We start from the raw sequence: 18,217 nt of genomic DNA on the forward strand, positions 1-18,217 counted from the left end.
TAGATATATTTCTCCCTTATTAAAAATAAAAATGTTTTATGCTTCATAATATCAAGGTACTTGTAAACACTATACATTTAACGAGGTGTTTTGTGGGACCATTCTCAAACATTGTTTTATGAAAGAGAGATCAATTAAATTGTTAAACTTACCAGGTCATGATCATTGGTGACCCTAACCATTAGTGGAAATGTACTTCTTGTACATAGTACAGTGTAGCCTCAACTATGCTGTCACACTTCATTGACTCTATTTAAAATAGAAGCAACAGAATCATTTTTTAACTATTCTAAATGTCTGCCTAAATGCAGTCTGTAAGTTTGGAATATAATGGTGTATGTACTCAGTTCTTCCCTCAATCTCACAATGGCTAATGAATGTATTTGTGTCTGAATGGAGTCCCTGGAGTAGCATAAAGTAGAAGCATTTGTGGGCTCAATCCAAGAAGCATGTGAACTAAAAATAATATTGTCAAACATTTATGAATTATTTGTCTTACGCATTGAGGCTGCCAAACCAGGCTGCTAGTCATGTGAATTAAACTTGATAACACTAGAACAAATGGGTGTTGTTCATTAAAGAGGATGTTTGAATTTTTTCAAGGATTCTTTTTTCACCCTTTAACATGTGATACATTTTCCATATAATAATGTAATAAAGTTTATTTGTATATAAATCTATAGCTATTTGCTTTTCTATATGTTTTTAAACTTTGAACTTTCTGTGGAATAGAAAAATGCATTTTGCATATGTGTCTAATTTAGTGGTTTCTAAACAATATGGTAAGAATTTTTGTGTTTCAGCAGATTTTCCAGTGCATCATCAAATTGTAGGTATTATAAGAGTCTCAATAAGGAGCCAGTCCTTAAGGGCTTCTACTTCTTTCCTCTTCAACTCTTACTTTTAGCCCTTCCTCCCGTGCTAGTCATTGGCACATAAAATTTTGTTCCTGGCAAATGAGAATTAAGATGGAACATTAATTTTTTGATCATATTTATACTGTTGTTACTCTTAGAAAATCTGATTTGCTGTATTGGTACATACAACCACCTTAAAAAGTTATCTATTATTTCCTTTTGCAACCTTCTTTGATGTTCCGTGCTCCCTACTTTTTGCTCTGTGGTTCTATGAATATTACCCCAGAGCACTCTGAATGAATGATTCATTGATACATTGATTCTTTCTGTGTGTGTGTTTGTGTGTATAACTTTTAAAAGTATTTCTTGAGGGTATATATAGTAGGCAGTGTTTAGAGTACTAATTTTAAGCTGTCCGGTTTGCCTTTCTTCCCTTTCAGGAAGTGGAACTCCTTCCTTAGCCTCTGTCATTCTTTTTTTTTTTTTTTTTTTTTTTTTTTAAAGATTTTATTTATTTATTTGAGAGCGAGAAGGGGAGACAGAGAGCATGAGAGGGGAAGGGTCAGAGGGAGAAGCAGACACCCCGCTGAGCAGGGAGCCCGACGCGGGACTCGATCCCGGGACTCCAGAATCATGACCTGAGCCGAAGGCAGTCGCTCAACCAACTGAGCCACCCAGGTGCCCTAGCCTCTGTCATTCTTAATTTGTAGCTCAGTTTATTCTACTATTCTTTCTCAATTCCATATCCTTTCCTAATCATCTTCTCTTTATCTTTCTTTGAATTTGATGGTTTTATTTTGAACCATTGATGGTTGTATGTTTAGGCTCAGAAATGAGAAATAATGGTGTTATTGTATAGGGTACTTTAATAACTTTTTTTTTTGAAGATTTTATTTATCTGACAGAGAGACAGAGAGGGAAAAGAAGCAGGGGGAGTGGGAGAGGGAGAAGCAGGCCCCCACAGCGGAGCAGGGAGCCCGATGCGGGACTTGATCCCAGGACCCTGGGATCATGACCTGAGCCGAAGGCTGACGCTTAACGACTGAGCCACCCAGGAGCCCCTACACTTTAATAACTTTTAACATATGCATATATCCATAAAGCCACTACCACAATCAAGATAATGAACATATCCATCACCTTAAAAGCTTTTTCATGCCCCTTAGTAATCCTTCCTTCTCATCTCCAGACAACCACTAATTTGCTTTCTGTCACTGTACATTTGTAGTGGGTTGAATTGTGACTTCCCAAAAGATATGTCTACTTGGAACCTGTGACTGTGACCTTATTTGGAAGGTGTAATTAAGGATCTGGAGATGACCTCATCCTGGATTAGGGTGGGCCCTAAATCCAATGACAAGTGTCCTTATAAGAGGAAGAAGACGGAAACAGGAGAAGGTGATGTGATGGAGGTAGAAATTGCAGTGATGCATCTACAGGCCAAGGGCTGCCAAGTATTGCTGGCAGCCACCTGAAGCTAGGGAAGAGGCGTAGAATACATACTTCCTCAGAAATTACTGAAAGAACTAACCGTACCAACACCTTGATTTTGGATTTCTGGCCTTTAGAACTGTGACAGAATAAATTTCCGTTGTCTTAAGCCACCAAGTTTATGATAATTTTTATTTTCTTGAATTTTATATAGAGTTACAACAGCTTGTAGTCTTTCTTATCTGGATTCTTCTACTCAGCATATTTATTTTGAGATCCATCTTTGTTATTGCATGTAAAGAAAATTTACTTTATATTGCTGAGTAATATTCCATGGTGTGTGTGTGTGTGTATCACAGTTTGTTTATACATTCACTTGTTGATGAACCTTTGGTTATTTCCAGTTTTTTGCTATTATAAATAAAGTTGCTATGAACATTTGTGTCAAGTTGTTGTGTGGACATATGATTTCATTTTTCTTGGATAAATTCCTAGAAGTTGAATGACTGAGTATATTTATTTAACTTTTTCAAGAAGCTGCCAAATGGTTTTTTGAAAACATTGTACCATTTTATATTCCTTCGAGTAGCATATGAGGGTTTCAGTTTCCCCGTATGTTGGCCAACTCTTTCTGTAGTCAGTCTTTTTAATTTTAGCTCTAGGACTGGTATACAGTGGCATCTCATTATAGTTGTAATTTACATTTCCCTAATGAACTATAATATTGAACAATTTTTCATGTGCTCATTTGCCATCTGCATATCTTATTTGTGGAGTATGTGTTCAAATCCTCATCCCATTAAAAAGGATTTTTTTCTTATTGAATTTAGAGATTAAAAAATTCTCTCTGGATACAAGTCCTTCACCAGGTATATGATTTATAAATATTTTTCTCCTTCTGTGTCATGTCTTTTAATTCCTTTCTTTTAATTCCTAAAGTATCTTTCATGAATTTGCGTGTCATCCTTGCGCAGGGGCCATGCTAATCTTCTCTGTATCGTTCCAATTTTAGTATATGTGCTGCCAAAGCGAGCACTCTAAGTATTTTTCAAAGAACAGAAATATTTTTTAAAAATTTATTTATTTATCTGAGAGAGAGAGAGAGAACATGAGCGCACATGTGTGGGGTGGTGGTGGGAGGGGTGGAGAGTGTCCCAAGCAGACACCATGCTGAATACAGAGCCTGGCATGGGGCTTGATCTCACAACCCCGAGATCATGACGGGAGCGGAAACCAAGAAGTCAGATGTTCAACCTACTGTGCCACCCAGGTGCCTGAAAGAGCAGAGATTCTTAAACGACATCTGATTTTATCAATTTTTTAATCTGTTTTTTTTGCATGTTACATCTCAGAGATTGTTGTCTAACCAATGTACAATATGTTTTGTTTTCTTAAATTTTTTTTTATTTCAGTAGATTTACTGAGATGTTGTTTACATAGAATAAACTACACATATTAAAAACAAACATACTTGAAAATTTTGACACGTATGAACACCCATGAAACTACACAGTGAAGATAATGAATGTTTATCTGTAATATCTGTAATAACTTCCTGTTGCCTCTTTGTAATCCCTCCCTTGAGTTTTTCCCCATCCACCTCCCTCTGCCAGGCATTCACTTTGCTTTCTGTCACCGTGGATTAGATTTCAATTTCTAGAGTTTTATATAAATTGGAATCCTATTATGTGCTGTTTTCTCACTAGCTTATTTCAGTCAGCATAATATTTTGACATTCATCCATGTTTTATCACGTATCAGTAGTCCATTTCCCCCCCTTTTTCTCCTGAGTAATATTCCATTGTACAGATATACTACAGTTTGCTTAGCTCTTTACCTGTTGGTGGATCTTTGGATTATTTTCAGTTTGTGGCTATTACAAATAAAGCTGCTGTGGACATTAATGTTATATATTCCCTGGACATATGCTATCTATACTCTTGGATAAAAATTCAGTAATGGAATGGCTGGATAAGATAGTAGGTGTATGTTTAACTTACTGAAGAAATGTTTAAACCATTTTTGCAGAGCGTTATATCATTTTACATTTTCACCATCAGTGTATGTGAACTCTATTTCCTTCACATTCTCATCAACACTTAGCATGGTCAGTCTTCTTAATTTTAGCCATCCTAACAGATATATAGTAGTATCAAATTATTTTAATATGCATTTCTTTAATGACTAATGATGTTGGACATATTTTCATGCTGTTTGCCATCTAGGTATTTTCTTTGGTGAAGTGTCTATTCACATATTTTGCAGTTTTCTAATTGAGTTGTTTTCCTCTTTTTGAGTTTTGAGTGGTCTTTTATATAATGGAGGCAAGTCCTTTATCATATGCTTTGCAAAATAAATTTTAAGGGTATGGCTTGTATTTTCATTTTCCTAACAGTAGGTTTTGTTTTTGATGAGTAGAATTTTTAAGTTTTAATAATGTCCATTTCATGAAACTTTTTTCTTTTATGGATTATGTTTTTTTGTTACATCTAAGAATCATTGCCTAATCCAAAGTGGTGACCAGCATTTTTCTCGTATGTTTTCTTCCAAGACTTTTTTATTTTTAGATTTTAAATGAGGTCTATGACCCATATTTAGTTGTTTTTTTTGCATACATAGTACAAGCTATAGATCAAAATTCAATTTTTGTCTATGGAAATCCAGTTATTCCAGGCAGTTGAAAAGACTATTTTTGCTCCAGTGAATTTGCCTTTGCACTTTTGTTAGAAATCAGTTGTCTATATATGAGTGAATCTGTGTCTACACTCTCTAATCTGTTCCAGATCTATTTGTCTTGATGTCAGTAGTCATGAATATTATGTCTTTGAATATTATGTCTTTATAATGGGTCTTGAAATCTGGACTTTGCCCCTCCCCCCCCTTTTCCAGAGTTGTTTTGGCTATTCTGAGTCCTTTGCATTTCCATATAAATTTTATAATCTGCTTTTCAGTTTTTAAAAATAAAAGCCTGCTGGATTTATTTTTTTAATTTTTTAATTGAGGTATAATTAACATACAATGTTCTATTAGTTTCAGGTGTACAATATAATGATTCAACAATTCTGTACATTACTGAGTGCTCATTAATATAGGTTTACTCTTTTCTTTTTTAAGAGAGAAAGTGTGTGCTCATGGGAGAGGTGGAGGGGCAGAGATGGGGAGAGAGAGAGTTCCAAGCGGGCTCCACACCAGCACAGAGCCTGTCCCAGGGCTTGATCTCACGACCCTGAGATCATGATCTCAGCTGAAATCAAGAGTCTGATGCTTAACCAACTGAGTCACCCAGGCACCCCAAAACTATTTTTAAAAGGGAAGTATAATTGATAACTCAAAACAACATGAATGAATATCAAGGTCATTATTGAGAATGATAATAATGAGATGTAAAGGACTACATTCTGTATGATTTTATATGAAATTCTCAATAAAGCAGAAACTATAGTGACACTAAGATCAGTGGTTGTCAGGGGCCAGGAATGGGTAGAAAGAATTGAATTTTTTGAAGTGATTGGCATGTCTGATTTTAATTGTGGAGATGGCTTCATGGGTATATAAAAATTTTAAAACTCATCGATATGTATACTTCAAATGGGTACATTTTGATTATGGAATTATATTTCTTTTTTTTAAGATTTTATTTGAGAGAGAGAGCATGAGCAGGGGCAGAGGGAGAAGCAGACTCCTCACTGAGCAAGGAGCTGGACACAGTTGATCCCAGGACCCCAAGATCATGATCTGAGCTGAAGGCAGATGCTTAACTGCGTGAGCCACCCAGCCTCCCTTATGGAATTATATTTCATTAGAACTGACTTTTAAAAAACTTGGGATGCAGTGAAAGCTGTGCTTAGAGGAAAATTTTTACCTCTAAATGATTATATAATAAGATGAAAGACTTAAAATTAGTGATTCAAGTTTTTACCTTAACCTAAAATGATAATCAAATTAAATTCAAGGTATATAGAAGGAAGTAATTAATAAAGGTAAGAGTAGAAATCAATAAAATAGAAAATTGACAAAGGTAAGAAGAAATAACCATACAAAAATTTTTACTTGAAAAAATTTCTATAATTGAAGTTTTTGCCAAGCCTAATAACACACACACACACACACACACACACACACACACACACACATTTTTGGGGCACCTGGGTAGCTTAGTCGGTTAAGCATCTAACTCTTGATTTTAGCTTGGATCATGATCTCAGCGTTGTGAGATCAAGCCCCACATCAGGCTCCACACTGGGCATGGAGCCTGCTTACAATGCTCTCTCTTCTTCTGCCCTCCCTCCCTTTCTCTTTCTCTCCCCCCCGCCCCAATTGTTGATATTAGGAATGAAAGAGCTTATATCACCATACATTCTTCTTATAGTCAGAATAAAACAAAGGAATGTTATGAACAACTTTATGCCCATAAATTTGACAAGTTAGATGTAATGAACAAATTTCTTTAAAAAATGAAACTTACAAAAACATACACTAAAACAGAAATGTTACTACTCCAGTATCTATTTTTTTTATTATTATGTTATGTTAATCACCATACATTACATCATTAGTTTTTGATGTAGTGTTCCATGATTCATTGTTCGCATATAACACCCAGTGCTCCATGCAGAACGTGCCCTCTTTAATACCCATCACCAGGCTAACCCATCCTCCCACCCCCTCCCCTCTAGAACCCTCAGTTTGTTTTTCAGAGTACATCGTCTCTCATGGTTCATCTCCCTTCCGATTTCCCCTGCTTCATTCTTCCCCTCCTGCTATCTTCTTTTTTTTTTTTTTAACATATAATGTATTATTTGTTTCAGAGGTACAGATCTTTGATTCAACAGTCTTACACAATTCACAGCACACACCATAGCACATACCCTCCCAATGTCTATCACCCAGCCACCCCAGCCCTCGCACCCCCCACCACTCCAGCAATGACGTGGATGGAACTGGAAAGTGTTATGCTGAGCAAAATAAGTCAATCAGAGAGAGACATGTATCATATGACCTCACTGATATGAGGAATTCTTAATCTCAGGAAACAAACTGAGAGTTGCTAGTCCAGTATCTATTATAGAAATTGAATTCCTTGATTGGATTATTTGTTCTTTGGGTGTTGAGTTTGATAAGTTCTTTATAGATTTTGGATACTAGCCCTTTATCTGATATGTCATTTGCAAATATTTTCTCCCATTCTGTCGGTTGTCTTTTGGTTTTGTTGACTGTTTCTTTTGCTGTGCAAAAGCTTTTTATCTTGATGAAGTTCCAATAGTTCATTTTTGCCCTTGCTTCCCTTGCCTTTGGCGATGTGTCTAGGGAGAAGTTGCTGCAGCTGAGGTCAAAGAGGTTGCTGCCTGTGTTCTCCTTTAGGATTTTGATGGACTCCTGTCTCATATTTAGGTCTTTCAACCATTTTGAGTCTATATTTGTGTGTGGTGTAAGGAAATGGTCCAGTTTCATTCTTCTGCATGAGGCTGTCCAATTTTCCCAACACGATTTGTTGAAGTGACTGTCTTTTTTCCATTGGACATTCTTTCCTGCTTTGTCGAAGATGAGTTGACCATAGAGTTGAGGGTCCATTTCTGGGCTCTCTGTTCTGTTCCATTGATCTGTGTGTTGTGCCAGTACCATACTGTCTTGATGATGACAGCTTTGTAATAGAGCTGGAAGTCTGGAATTGTGATGCCACCAGCTTTGCTTTTCTTTGTCAACATTCCTCTGGCTATTTGGGGTCTTTTCTGGTTCTATACAAATTTTAGGATTATTTGTTCCATTTCTTTGAAAAAAGTTGATGGTATTTTGATAGGGATTGCATTAAATGTGTAGATTGCCCTAGGTAGCATTAAGACATCCAAATGGCCAACAGACACATGAAAAAGTGCTCAATATTGCTCGGGATCAGGGAAATCCAAATCAAAACCTCAATGAGATACCACCTCACACCAGTCAGAATGGCTAAAATTAACAAGTCAGGAAACAACAGATGTTGGTGGGCATGCGGAGAAAGGGGAAGCCTCCTACACTGTTGGTGGGAATGCAAGCTGGTGCAGCCACTCTGGAAAACAGTATGGAGGTTCCTCAAAAAGTTGAAAATAGTACTGCCATATAACCCAGCAATTGCACTACTGGGTATTTACCCCAAAGATACAAATGTAGTGACCCGATGGGGTACGTGCACCCTGATGTTTATAGCAGCAATGTCCACAATAGCCAAACTATGGAAAGAGCCAGGATGTCTATCGACAGATGAATGGATAAAGAATATGTGGTATATATACACAATGGAATATTATGCAGCCATCAAAAGGAATGAGATCTTGCCATTTACAACGACGTGGATAGAACTGGAGGGTATTATGCTGAGCGAAATAAGTCAATCAGAGAAAGACATGTATCATATGATCTCACTGATATGAGGAATTCTTAATCTCAGGAAACAAACTGAGGGTTGCTGGAGTGGTGGGGGGTGGGTGGGATGGGGTGGCTGGGTGATAGACATTGGGGAGGGTATGTGCTATGGTGAGTGCTGTGAACTGTGTAAGACTGTTGAATCACAGACCTGTACCTCTGAAACAAATAATACATTATATGTTAAAAAAAAGAAGAAGATAGTAGGAAGGGTAAAATGAAGGGGGGGAAATTGGAGGGGGAGACGAACCATGAGAGACGATGGACTCTGAGAAACAAACTGAGGGTTCTAGAGGGGAGGGGGTGGGGGGATGGGTTAGCCTGGTGAATGGAGCACTGGGTGTTGTACGCAGACAATGAATTGTGGAACACTACATCAAAAACTAATGATGTAATGTATGGTGATTAACATAACATAATAAAATTAAAAAAAAAAAAAGAAATTGAATTCCTTGTCAGAACCCTTTCCACAGGGAAATCTTCAGGCCCAGATGACATCAGTGATGAATTCTTTCATACATATAAGAAGAAGTAATACTAATTTTACACAAACTATTTCAGAAAATACAGGAGGAGGAGGAGGAGGGAACAATTCCCAACTTACTCTTTTAGGTTAGCATAACTCCCACACCTAAACTAGATGAGGATGATAAAAGAAAACTGTGTACTGTGATCTGTTATGTATACAGATATACAAATCCTTACCCAAATTTTTGCACATGAAATCTCCAGCAATATATAAAAAGTATAATATATTATGATTCATCATAATCAAGTGGAGATTGACCCATGGAATGGAAGGTTTATTTAATATTTTGAAAACCAATCAGTGTAATTTATATAAACACAATAAAAGATAAAGCAACCACATATATGGGTGTTTCAATAAAAGCAGGAAAACATTGAAATAATCGAACACTTGGGGTGCCTGGGTGGCTCAGTCAGTTAAGCGTCTGCCTTTAGCTCAGGTCATGATCTTGAGGTCCTGGAATCAGGCCGTCTCAGCAGGGACTCTCCTCTCCCTCTGCCTCTCCCCCTGCTCGGGCTTTCTCTCTCTCTCCCTCTCAAATAAATAAATAAGATCTTTAAAAAAGAGAAATAATTGAACACCTGTTTATAATAAAAAAATTTTCCCCTTACAGTAGGACTGTAAGTAAACTTCCCCGATCTGATAAAGATCATCTTCAAAAAACCTAGCGCTAACATCCCACTTAGAGGAATAATATTGAAACAATTCCCCCTCTGACTGGGAACATAACAAAGATACCCACTCTCACCACTTATATTCAGCATTGCTCTGTTGTTTAATAAGGTGACACAAAGAAAAGATATAATGATTAGAAGGGAGAAGTAAATCCATCATTATTTGCAAATGATGTGTCTATTTAGAAAATTTTAAGTAATCTGCAAAACAGTTACTAGTACTAACTAGGTGAATTAGCAAGGTCTCAGGATACACGACTAGTATTATAAATTTTCTTTCTCTACTCTGGTGGCTGTAAGTAGAGATGGCATTAGGTAAATCCCAATTTTAATAGTTTGAAAACATGTGAAATACTTTGGATTAATTTAAGAAAATAACACACAAGACCTCTAATTGGAAACTCTAAAACATTGTTGAGATAAAGAAGATAAAATAAAGGAATAGGTAAGTCATATTCGTGGATTGGATTTCATAGACTTGTCACCATTTTTCCTGTATTAATCTATTGTTTGAATATGATCCTAAACATAATGATCCCTATAGAATTTTTTGGCAAAAGTTATCAAGATTATTCTAAAATTTATATAGAAATTCAAAGGACTTAGAACAACCAAAAAATCTTGAAGGAGAAAAAAGATGAATTACTTATATTCTGCAATTTCAAGATTTACTATAAAGTTGTAGTACTCAAGACAGCATTGTATTAGCGTACAATATACAAATACTGTAGGTCAATGGAACAGAGCAGAGAATCAGAAAAAGACCTACGGTTGAAAGATCAGTTGATTTTTGAGGTGACAAGCAATGCAGAGAGGGAAAGGAATATCTTTTTAACAAATGAGGCTGAAATGCCAGAAACAATAATCAATTTTAGATGTTTTATAGATTTAAATTTGAAAGTTAGAATTATAAAGGCTTTTATAAGATGTTTAGAACAATATCTTCACCACCTTGGAGTAGGCAGATAGGTAAGAATGGGTAAGTAATAATCATAAAAGAGCAAATTGATAAATTAGACTTATTTAAAGTTAAAAGATTTTCCTCAACAGCAACCACTGTTAAGAAAATGAAAAGGCAAATGACAGGTTAAGCCAAAATATTACAAAACATATATCTGGCCAAGGATATGTACCTAAGATGTCAAAACGATGGTCTTCAACTTTATTATAAAAAGAATGTCACTTCTGAGTTTAGGTTTTAAAAAGACTGTACCTTTCATCTTGGCTGTGCTCTTTTATCTTCCCTCTCTTAAATAACTGGATCTGGGGGGAAGCCAGCTACTATATCATGAGGACCATCAGTCAGCCTAAGGGGAGGCCCTTGTGGGAAGAAACAGGCCTGCCATAAGCCATGTGAGTGAACTTGGAAGCAGATCAACCTGGCTGACAGATTAAATGCAGGGTCGGGAGAGAACCTGAGCCAGAGCTCCCCAGCTACTAAGCCCTTGGATTTCTGACCCAAAGAATCTGTGATATAATAAGTGTTTGAAGAGGCCCTTTGGGGTAAGAAGTTACACAAATAATACATTTGGCATAAATGAGGCAAATGGAATAGTTGTACCCTGCTAATGGGAACAATCCATAAACCACTTTAAAAACTACCAATAACTACTGGGGCGCCTGGGTGGCTCAGTTGGTTAAGCGACTGCCTTTGGCTCAGGTCATAATCCTGGAGTCCCTGGATCGAGTCCCGCATCGGGCTCCTTGCTCAGCGGGGAGTCTGCTTCTCCCTCTGACCCTTCACCCTCTCATGTGCTCTCTCTCATTCTCGCTCTCTCAAATAAATAAATAAAATCTTAAAAAAAAAAAAAAACTACCAATAAATACTAATGGTAAATGTATGCATGCTCCATGATCCAACACTGCTTCATTTATACCCAGTAGAAATGCGGGCACTTTACATCAAAGGTCATATACTATAAAAATATTATTACCAGCAGTTATAGGTGCTGAGATGAGCGCAGACTTTTATTTTATGAAAATGGAACCAATAACACTTGACTAGTGGTGACGTCACATTTGAGAGAAATAGGACTCTTTGGTGACTCCTAGGTTTTTAGATCTGGGTACATGGTTGAAGGGAAAAAATCATTTTCTTTGGGCCACACTGAAATTGAGTTGAAAATGCCTAGTAGGCCTCCAAGTGCAGATGTTAAATAGATAGTTGTTTGTATAAGTCTTTCAGATTCTTCCCTACATACATAAATATAATCTTCAGGCTTTGGGGCTGGATGATTTCCTCTAGGGAGTGAGTATTCTAGAGAAGAGTGGAGGGTTTTGAACTCATCCAGTTCTAGTGAACTCCAATATTTAGAGTTTTGGTAGAAACCAAGAAAGAACTGCAGTGAGATACGCAGAAGCCCAGGTGGTGTAGTGTCAAGCAGAACTGGAGAAGTGATAAATCCTGTTCAGGAAGGAAATCCTATTAAATGTTGCTGAGAGAAAAATTAAATATGAGAGAGTCAGATATGTTGGACTTTGCATGCTGTTTGTGTTTGGGCAGGTTACTTTCTGTACTTCTTAATTTCTTCACCAAAAAAATTTTTTTAAGTTTTTTTTATTTAAGTAATCTCTACATCCCATGTGGGACTAGAACTCACGACCCTAAATCAAGAGTTGCATGCTCTTCCGACTGAGCTGGACAGGCACCCCTGTGAGGATTTCTTTTTCACTAATTTTTTCTTCCATGGGTTTAGGAGATTTTTATGTATGTTTATTTTCTTTTGTGGTCTCTGCCTTAATGAACAGGTACTTTCTTGGAAACGAATACCATTTCACAACCTGGTGTTTAATTATTTAATTTAAAATGAAATTGGATTAGAATAGTGGCTTCTAGAGGGAGCCATGGTGACTGAATGCTCTAAGTGTATTGGTTTATTTCTTCTTCCTTTGTTCTATAGGCTTCTTTTATTTAGATGTCCAGTTTTGTCCCAGTTTCTATTGCTGCTGCCTGTAATAGTCCAGAAAATAATAATCATAAACTCTACATTTTGGAAAGCAAGTTGTTTTATACTTTCTAAAACAATTTTGTCTTTTCTTGAGAGCATTGACCCACATTGACAGGTGATGAAGTAGTTCAGTGTGACTGACAGGAATGTACAGCTGAGCTGTGTTTTGACTCTAGCAAAAAAGCACTACTTTTAAAGGACTTATGTCCCAGGCCATCAGCAGTTCCATTATTTGTACTTGGATAATGAGTTTCCTCTACGTATCATAAAGCTTACGAGAAATACTACTTCATTACTATTTTGAAATGCCTCGTGGAGAAGAGGGCAAGTAATTCAGTTAGGAATAACTGATTTGTGATACATTTCCAAGATTACCCTCTTGATAAAGTAAAGGATATAACTAAGACATTTTGCTAATTCCATTGCTCTCTTAACTAAATATGGTTTATTTGTAATTATTAGATGTTAGGACATTCTATGGCTTCTGGATGAGTTGACTTTTTTATTTTTTAATTTAAAAAAAATTTTTTTTAGTGTTCCATGATTCATTGTTTGCGTATAACACCCAGTGCTCCATGCAGAACGTGCCCTCTTTAATACCCATTACCTGGCTAACCCATCCTCCCACCCCCCTCCCCTCTAGAACCCTCAGGTTGTTTCTCAAAGTCCATCGTTTGAGTTGACTTTTGAAATAGTTCCCTATTAATGTAGTTTGGACTTTCAGTTTTTGGTCTGGCATGTAAAGAACGTGGAAGCCACCACTCCATCCTAACAAGTAAAAAGCTGAACAAACTGAAAAAGCAACAGCTCTTTTTTGATATATAATTCTTCACAGGGCAAACTGCTGCCCCCAAAACTGCAGAGACTGAAAGGTCCAATACAGAAAATCACAACTTAGCAGAGCAGCAACTTCGCAGGAATAGTGCTGGGACAGGGAAATGTATACTGTTTATTGGTGAATTGCTGGAGGCTCAGTGTAGGTAAATCTGAGAGATAAAAAGTCTAGCTGGAATCCCCTCAGACTTTTGTGCGTTTAACTTGCTTGCATCTCTATTAGAGTCTCACAATGAATATTAGAGAAAAATCCTATGTACATCTCACAGGGGAAAGGAAAAAGGAACCATTTTAGAATATGCCAGAGCATTCTGTTCTTAACAAGGTCTCCTCTCAGGAGAAACTAAACAGAACCTAAATGACTTGGATTTTATCATAGCCTAACTGACCTGAGGGAAGGAAAATACCCAACTCCAATCAGGGAAATACCCAACTACAGCACAGTCTAGCCATCCTGTGCCACCTAGGAGGGGGTGGAGAGTTGAGAAACACTTGTGAAATTCATAGTCCAGGGGCATAGCTTCATCAGTAGACTGAGACCTAATCATAGGGCTATAAACTGCTTCTTCTCCCCTCCCCACCCAGCCCACCAACACATTACTAAAGCCTATTACAGCAGTTCTTTTTATCTAGTACTGTGTGCCTGCTTAGCAACAAAAAATTATAAGACATACTAAAAGGCAAAGAACACAGAAGAGAGAAAGCAGGCAACAAAATCAAAGTCAGCTATTGTAGGGATGTTGGAATTATCAGACCTGGAATTTAAAACAATATTCCAAAGGCTCTAATAGGTAAAGTAGCATGCAAGAACAGGTGGGCAGTGTAAACAGAGAAAGAAATTTTAAGAAAGAATAAAAAAGTGCTACAGATAAAAAACAGTAACAGAAAGGAAGAATGCCTTTGATCAGCTTATTAGTAGACTAGACAGGGCTGAGGAAATCTCTGAGCTTAAGAATGTCTCAGTAGAAAACTCTAAAACTGAAAAGCAAAGAGAAAAAAGACTGGAAAATAAAAACAGAACAGAATACCTGAGGATAGTGGGACAATTACAAAAGGTATAACGTACATGTGACAGGAATACCAGAAGGAAAAGAAAGGAAGGAACAGAAGAAATATTTGAAACAACGACAGAGAATTTCCCGAAATTAATGTCAGACACCGAACCACACAGATCTGGGAAGCACAGAGAACGTGAAGTGGAATAAATGTAAAAAAACTGTACCTGGGCATATCATTTTCAAACTACAAATACTTAAAAATTCCTGAAAGAAGCCAGAGGGCAAAAAAACCATACCTATAGAGGAGCAAAGAAAAGAATTGTATCTGACGTCTCAGAAGCCATCCAAGCAAGAAGAGAGCTCAATGAAATGTTTAAAGTGTTGAGAGAAAAAAAGCCCCACAGGCTTAGAATGCTGTGACATTATCCTTCAAAAGTGAAGTAGAAGTAGACTTTCTTAGACAAAGAAAAATTGAGGGACTTTGTTTCTAGTAGACCTGCCTTGCAAGAAACATTAAAAGAAGTTCTTTAGAGAGAAGGAAAATTATATAGGTCAGAAACTCAGATCTACATAAAAAAAGGAAGAGCATTGGAGTAGGAATAATTGAAAGCAAAATAAAAACCTTTATTTTTCTTATTCTTAATTGATCTAACCAATAACAGTTTGTTCAAAATAATGACAACACTGTATTTAACTGTATATATGCTGGGTGTCTGTATATATGTATGTGTGTGTATGCTTATGTGTGCTTATGCATAATCAGAATGAATGCCAGCAATAATACAAGTGATGGAAGGGAAGAGTTAGGATCATTTTGTTGTCTGTCATAAGGTACTCTCATTATCTGTAATGCAATACAGTGTTATTTGAAAGTAGGCTGGATTAGTTGTAAATGCATATTGCAAACTCTAGGGCAACCACTACAATTTTTTTTTTTTTAAGTGTAACTGATAACTTCTTACTAGATAAGTCACCTGAGGCAAGGGAAATAGAAACAAAAATATACTGTTGGGACTACATAAAAATAAAAAGTCTCTGCACAGTGAAGGAAGCAATCAACAAAACTCAAAGGCAACCTACATAATGGGAGAAGATATTTGCAAATGACATATCCAGTAAAGGGTTAGTATCCAAACTATATAAAGAACTTATAAAACTCAACACCCCAAAAACAAATAATCCAGTTAAAAAATGGGCAGAAGACATGAATAGACATTTTTACTAAGAAGACATACATATGACCAACAGAATGAAAAGGTTCTCAACATCACTCATCATCAGGGAAATACAAATCAAAACCACGATGAAATACCACCTCACACCACTCAGAATGGCTAAAATTAACAACTCAGGAAACAACAGATGTTGGCAAGGATGCAGGGAAAGGGGAACCCTCTTACACTGTTGGTGGGAATGCAAACTGGTGCAGCCATTGTGGAAAACAGTATGAAGGTTCCTCAAAAGTTAAAAATAGAACAACCCTACAGTCCAGCAATTGCAGTACTAGCTATTTACCCAAAGGATACAGAAGTACTAATATGAAGGGATACATGCACCCTGTAGATATTATACCAACTATACCAATAGTTACTTTAAACAGCAATGGTCTAAATGCACCAATTAGAATGCACAAATTGTCAGAGTGGGTCAAAAAGCAATACCCAATGATATGTTGGGTACAAGAAACTCACTTTTAATATAAAAACAAATACAAATTAAAAGCAAATTGATGGAGAAAGATATACTATGCTAACACTAGTCAAGAGAAAGTGGGAGTAACTTTATTAATTTCAGGCAGATAAGGCCTCAGAGTAAGGAAGGTTATCCAGGATAAAAAAGAGTATTACATAATGATAAAGGAGTCAATTCTCCAAGAAGGCATAATGATCCCTAATGTGTATGCATCTAAAAACACGGTGTCAAAATATGTGAGGCAAAAACGTATAGAACTACAAGGAGAAATAGATGAATCCACTATTATAGTTGGGAGACTTCAACATCCCTGTATCAGAAGTGTTCAGATCCAGTAGGCAGAAAACCAATAAGGACATAGTTGAATTTATCACTGTCAGTCAATTGAATATAATGGACATCTACACACTACTCCATCCAGCAACAGCAGAATACATGTTCTTCTCAAGCTCATATGGGATACTCACCAAGATAGACCACATTCTAGGCCATAAAGCACACCCTAACAAACTTAGAAGAATGGAAATCATACAATATCTGTTCTCAGACTACAGTGGAATTAAACTAGAAATCAATAATAGATAGTTGGAAAATCCCAATATGCTTGGATATTAAAAACGCATTTCTAAATAACACATGAGTTAAGAAATCTCAAGAGAATTTTAAAAATATATTGAACTATTTAAAGTAATTTAGGGAATGGCAGGTTGACAGAGGATAACAATTATTTGTTCAGGTATGTGTTTCTCATCCTAGCACCTACTGTTTTCCCCCTCTGTCAGACTCTACCTGGCTCTATTTATTTGGGGTAATTTTTTGTTTAGACAAAAAGAAAATACTCAAAAATTATTTTCCAAGTGGTTTAGCAATTATAATTTATTATGGTAATAGAAGTTATGCATTCATTATTTATTGGCTATAAAAATAACATTAGAGGGACGCCTGGGTGGCTCAGTTGGTTAAGTGTCTGCCTTTGGCTCAGGTCATGATCCCAAGGGTCCTGGGATCGAGTCCCGCGTCAGGCTCCCTGCTCATCGGGGAGCCTGCTTCTCCCTCTGCCTGCCGCTCCCCCTGCTTGCACTCTCTGACAAATAAATAAATAAAATCTTTAAAAAAAATAACACTAGAGGGGTATGTTAATTATATGTAGTACTACCACATATGTGAGAATTACATTGTAAAGTTAGAATAAGACAAATATCTTGTATTGCCAAAGTGATCTTATGAGATTTGATAAATCTGTATAGTTCACACACACTTTGGTGTTGGCTAAGCTCATTTAGTTCCTGATTTTAAATGCATGTGTATGTGCCATCTGCTTATTCTGATCTTTTTTTAAAGATTTTATTTATTTATCTGAGAGAGAGAATGGGGGGTAGGGTCAGAGGGAGAAGCAGACTGCCCACTGAGCGGGGAGCCCGATGTGGGACTCGATCCCGGGACTCCAGAATCATGACCTGAGCCGAAGGCAGTTACTTAACCAACTGAGCCACCCAGGCGCCCTGCTTATTCTGATCTTAAATTGTTGTTCTTTGCTTCTAATTCATACCCACTTTCATTCTAATCACAGAAATTATAACTTCAGTATGGACAGAAAGTTGACTTAAATTGCCAGTTCTAGAACATTAGGGAAAACAGTCTGTGATAAATAATATAATAGAGTTATATGATTACATGGTAGTGCTGCTGATGACTTATGACATACCTCTTTCTCACGTTTGTATGAGAAAGGTCCTATTTTAGGGCAGGCCAAACTTTTTCACTTATAGCTTCATACTTCAGCTAATCACAACTGTACATAGGTTGCAAAAATGGCAACCTAGGCCCTGTCCTCATGGATTTCTACTTTTTGGAG

At 36.8% G+C, this 18,217-nt stretch overlaps 1 protein-coding gene and 1 non-coding gene across 4 annotated transcripts in view; one reads left to right on the forward strand and one right to left on the reverse strand.

Annotated features, from left to right (window-relative positions):
* Window positions 1-18,217, forward strand: part of SBF2 (SET binding factor 2) — a 450,441-nt gene that overhangs the window by 142,698 nt on the left and 289,526 nt on the right. The gene's annotated exons all lie outside the window — the stretch shown is intronic.
* LOC116646587 lies at window positions 3,218-3,324 on the reverse strand. The gene has a single exon (XR_004302136.1). It is a non-coding gene; the product is annotated as a U6 spliceosomal RNA (small nuclear RNA).

Source organism: Phoca vitulina, unplaced genomic scaffold (assembly GCF_004348235.1).
Source record: "Phoca vitulina isolate PV1807 unplaced genomic scaffold, GSC_HSeal_1.0 scaffold36, whole genome shotgun sequence".
NCBI classification, from domain to species: domain Eukaryota; kingdom Metazoa; phylum Chordata; class Mammalia; order Carnivora; family Phocidae; genus Phoca; species Phoca vitulina.